We start from the raw sequence: 5,537 nt of genomic DNA on the forward strand, positions 1-5,537 counted from the left end.
TAGGTGGCGGGCAAGAGTGAGTGGCTCTCCGTGGATAGCTTCCTCCAGTCCGGCAACGAATGCGCAGACCGGGGGTGGCTGCTCCTCTTGTTGTGCAGGCGATTCGGGTACTTGTAGACGCAGGTTCCTGAGTTGATCGGCGATGAAGTCTAGGTTTGTCGAAGGTGATATTCTCGCCTGACTGCATTTTCTTCGCGTCGTCGCCGATCTTGAAGATGAGGCCCATCTGAACACATTGAATCTATCCGTGAAAGGACCCTACCTAGCGCGACAACTGTCGGAAGAATTGGTGTTGACATACCTAGCAGCGTATTCGCGTATGCAGAATCATATAGGTAGCACATAAGACACATGGGTTATACTGGTTCAGACACGTGGTCCCATACATCCAGTTTGAAGTAGCTTCTCTCTTTAATCGTATGCTCGGTTACAGGGGCTACTGCATGTAGCTGTGCTCTAGAATGTAGAAGATGGATCCCATCGAGAGGCCCTTATATAGTCGGAGGTAGGGTTACAATAGATCCGATCAGCTAACAGATGTGTTTTCTAGTTTGTTACATAGAAATCGCAACAAAATGATTCTATCCTATCACCTAACTATGATGGCACCGGATATTCTCGGAATGACTTAATCTCCAAGCTTGTGGATTCGCCTGACTTGCGTGGGCCTCACTCCTCGTCGTCTTCGACCTGGTAGATAGGCATGGATTGGGTATTACGGACGGTGAAGGTATCCTGAGCCTATATATCTTACACCTACCTTTTCTACCTAAGGAGCACTAGTTTTAGCCTTGCTGCCACTACTACTGATGACATCGTGGCCTTTGATACGGAGGATGATGAAGGCATGGGTTGGGATAACAGATTTAATGACCGTGATGCGATGCCACCCTGTATAGATAGAAAAGCGTAGAGAGAGGGAGAGTATGGAGATGGAGCTTGAAGAGAGAGGATGAAAATATATATGGAGCTGTATGTTCATATATATATTTTTTGCAGGGGAATTATATTGAAATTTGGCATAGTACATCTCTAAATTAAATATGAAAAATTTAAAATAAAAAATACATAATATTGTATGCAAATTCTCCCATTGTCTTCTTTCCCAAAGATCCCAGCCTTTTTGTCTCCGGCAGACGCACCAAAGAGGAAGGAGAGAGGCCCTAGGCGCGGCGACGGCGAGGATCAGGAGATGCGGCAGGCGGCGTGGTGGCGGTGGCTCGCGTAGGAGACGTGCGTAAAGATACGATTGTATGTTCATATATATAGCTAGAATACCTGGTGCCCACAGTAGAAATTCTTGGTCTGCCGCTGATTGAAATACTCCTAGATCAGATTAACACACAAGATTGAAAAGAGTTGGTCATTATCCCCCCTATAGTATACACACTTACACATGTTGTTTAGTTGGAGCCCTGGTGCACAATTTGGCTAAACTTCATTCTAGGCCTCCAAAGTTCTTAACGCCTGGTATTGTTCCCAGGCTCAGACAGCTTTTACTAGCTCCAAACGAAACAGAGCCTGATCCTCGAACAAAATCGAAGAATTTGAAGTCGATAAGAAGAAAGTGTTATCTTGTTCAGTCAATAGTCTCTACCGGAGGTGCTCCATTGCCTGCTTCAGGATAGGTTTGAGCCTCTCTATGTTGATCCGCACATCCTGCTTCCCCATGTACCACTCTGCAATGTTTCGCCACCCGCTCATGTGCACGGCGACGGGGTCCTTGATGATGGGGTGGTCCTTCCCGAACACGTCCATCAGCGAGCTCTCGTCAGCCTGGATGTTGTACTCGATGTACCGGAGCCCCATGTCGCGGGCGGGGTCGCCGAAGTCGGCCCGGGCGATGTCCTCCAGCCGGCCAAATGGCACGATCTGCACGAGCACGGCGCCCGTGGGCAGGTACACGCAGTTGGTCAACCCGGCCCCGTGGACGCCCAACATCACGTCGAAGGAGTTCACTTCGCGCGCAAACTTGTCGTAGTTGGTCCTCGGACGGCCGGCAACGGTCACCATGAATCCGGCGGCCTGCGCTGCAGAGCGACGACCTCATGGAGGTTGATGAACCTCCGGCTGTTGGTTCGCTCCAGGATCATCAACCGCGGCCGCCGTCCGGCAGGATTGTCACTGAGCTTGATCGGCTGCTGGCGCGGCAGGGAGTAGGCTCGTCTCAACAACTCGGTGAAATCTACCATGGTGTAGCCGCCGCCAGTGGCGTCGAGACTGGGTTCGATCGTGAACTCCTTCCGGCTGCCGTAGCCGACGACGACGTGCGGGTAGCAACGAACGGTGCCGTCGTCCCTATCGAAGTCAACTATCTCGTGGCGCGAGAGCTGGCTGAAGATACTCTTGTACTTGTCGACCCAGAAGGGCAGCAGGTTGACGACGAGGAGCTGGACATCCCCGTTGAACCTCCGCGTGCCGATGAAGAGCGGGACGAGCACGTCGGTGAAGTCGTGCAAGTAGTTGCCGGTGAGCCCGCCGAGCTCGATCACCATCGCCGGGATGTTAAGCCGCGTCGTACATTGCGGTGCATGCTCTGGGATGGAAACGGACCTCACCGTGACAGCCTTGAGCCCATCCAAGTACTTCCGTGAGTAGGGTTATGGTCCACTCCCGGCGCGGAGCGCGTGGAGAGACAAGCGTGACCGTCGCGGCGGCGCCACCGCGTGCCCGCGCGTCGCCTGCCAGCTCGCAGATGTTGTATTTGCCGAACGACGTGTCGCAGATGGGCTTGGTGCGCGCGACATTGTTGAAGTCATCGGTTCCTCCCCCTGCTCACACAGCCACAACTTACCAGATGTAAATATGTATCAAGATTTGGTTTAAAAAGGACATGAAAAAGGCACAAATTTGGTACCGAATTCAGTGAATTCAACATTGTCCTTCTCCGTTGGTTGGTGTGTTTGGTTCCAATTGTCAGTGTTCCTTTCGTTGCCAACTGGCGTCAAAGCAAGGGGACAAAAGGGAACCTTAGTCTGATTGTAAGGAACTACACAGAAAACACAGACCCTGGCCGATCAGAAGGAAGAATTAAGTAACAAGCAAAGACAAAAGAAACATGTATGCCTGATTGTTCCTCGATTAGATTTTTGTCTGCCCATTCCTTCTCATCGCTCTCATGTGCCTCTGTGCCATAAACAAAAAAAAGACGATAAGATCGAAATCAGCATCGTATTCAAGAAGAATTTGTCTGCTTGCCTTTCTGGTGTCACGCACCACGGGACTGACGCTTACCTTTGTGGCGGGAAATAGTTGATGGCTCCGTGCGCGGTTCCGCGACCTCCTTGCTGCTACCGAGTACCTCCCTTACCGTGCTCCTGGCATCTAGCCACGAGCAAATACGTAACTCCATTATTGAACACATAATCGAAGCGAAATGTTGTACTACTACGAGATTCAAGCGAAGTACTAGTAATCAAAATCGCGCATATGTACCGTGTTCTTGATGGCTTCTTTGTCGTCTTGCAGGAACCGTTTCAGCTGTGCTGATTGTTGTTGCGCTAGCATAAGCTGCCTCTGCGTGTGAGCACAAAAGGATGTTGTGAGATGCAAGCGGTATAGCAACAATCCCCTGTTCATCGCAATCTCATGGATAGTTCCTCGAGTCTATGCCAACCAGAACTCAAAATTAAAACGAAACAGACGGTGGCGATAGAAATATGAAAGAGATTACCATGCGGGTTACTATAGCTCAACTGTGCAGAGACCATCAAGTAGAGAAGCACGAGCACGAAGCCCAGAATTAGTCCATGCGCAGCATACAGCCTGTTCGGCTGGAGCTGTTGGCTGGTTTGGTATAAGAAAAAAATATTGTTGACTGAAAGACACTGTCCATTAGATGCCGAATTGCTGATGGTCTGCGTGTGTGTACCTAGCTCAACACCACGTGTCTACACACGTTAGGCATGACACGTGCTCTGTTTCGCTGTTGGATGCTGAATTGCTGATGATCTGCGTGTGCGCACCTAGCTCAACACACGACATATTGACACATGCTAGGCATGTCGCGTGCTCCATTTTGCCGTTGGATACTGAATTGCTGGTGGTCCGCGTGTACGTACCTGGCTCAACATGAGACACAACCTCTGATACAGTGCGCGCTATTTCATAACACACTCTAAGATTTTGGATTTTGCGATTGATACAATAAAGCAATACTTTTTTCTAGTATTTTTATGTTTGCCAACATTAGTAAATATCTTTAAAAATTATCAAGAAATGTATTATTTTCTGAATAAAATTCATGAATCATAGGTTATATTAAGGTGCGTTTTGCATTTATCCTCATAATCCTCTCTCTTTTCTATCTAGTGTTTTGTTTGAAAATGAACTTAAAAGATTATGTAATTTTCTTTATGATAAGGTTTTTGAAAAAAAAAATCTTAAAAGCTTCCTAAAGATCCTCCGCTAAACCCCATATCTTGCATTGCGAGTTAGTAGCCCACCTTTTTATTGTTTGGCTCAAAATGATCTCTTTCCTTTTTGTAAGGAAAACGACACTTAGCATAGGCTACATGTGGTTTTGGTAGTTTATTCATGATCAAAAAGATTAATGTTGTTTGTGAGTATACAAGATATTTACTCTATTGGATGCAAGGGTGATTTGTACAAAGACAACATGAAGATCAAGTGATCATCAACATTAAAGACCTTAGAAGACTTACGCTATTCACCCTCCTTTAGTCCACCATCTCGATCTATCACCGGTCTTTGGCTATTGTGAGGGGCTTTGTGCTCATCCCCGCGGGAGATTCACCAAAAGCAACTATAATGAAATCAATTCATGTTCGGAGAGGTCTTGTCGGTGTTTCGTAAACCGGACTATTAAATTTATACGATTGTCGCGCTGCTCTAGGAAGACGATGGTAGCATCCAATAGACACGAGGATTTATACTGGTTCAGGCCAGAGCCCTACGTCCAGTCTCAGAGAAGATTGAGCGCGTGTTCTTCGCTTGAATGCTCTGAAAGAGATGGTAGAACCTATGCTAGACGAAGGGCAGCTCGAAGAGAAGCTCCTGGAGCCCTGCTGCTATGGATAGAATGGTAGAGGATGAAGAATGTGAAAATCTCCCGAGATGGAAGCCCTGGTCGCCCTTATATAGAGTTTGGGGCCGGTGCTCGTTACAAAGAGAAGGTTCCCCCGACCGAAGGATTGAGAGACTAAGGGAGGTCCTAGCTAACTTGGCTTGCAAGCTATGCCGTCTTCTGGTGTACGTCCGAGCGTGGCCGTTGTCATGATCTTTTGGCCACGTTGCGGCAGAGCGAGACATGGTGCTACCATGCCGACCATGGTGGGCACTGTAGGCTCACTAGTGGTTCGTCAGCTGTCCTGTGCAACGCGGCATCCGTCATGGTCTTCATTGTCATCTCCAAGTTCCTTGGGGCATCATACCCATAGCAGGTGGGTGCCCTAGATCGTTGTTCACCTGGTCGCTCTATGGGGCTGAGGGCCATGACCTCGATCGGTGGTCATTGTACCCATCGTTACCGCCTCGAGGCGGTGTTGTCTTGTCTACGCAGCATGGCATAGGGTTGG

The 5,537-nt window shown here is 48.6% G+C and overlaps 1 pseudogene; it reads right to left on the bottom strand.

The window, feature by feature from the left end:
* Window positions 1-1,016: 1,016 nt before the first annotated feature.
* LOC136526166 (alpha-1,3-arabinosyltransferase XAT3-like) lies at window positions 1,017-3,101 on the bottom strand (annotated as a pseudogene).
* Between the last annotated feature and the right edge of the window lie 2,436 nt (window positions 3,102-5,537).

This window comes from Miscanthus floridulus, chromosome 19, assembly GCF_019320115.1.
Source record: "Miscanthus floridulus cultivar M001 chromosome 19, ASM1932011v1, whole genome shotgun sequence".
NCBI lineage: Eukaryota > Viridiplantae > Streptophyta > Magnoliopsida > Poales > Poaceae > Miscanthus > Miscanthus floridulus.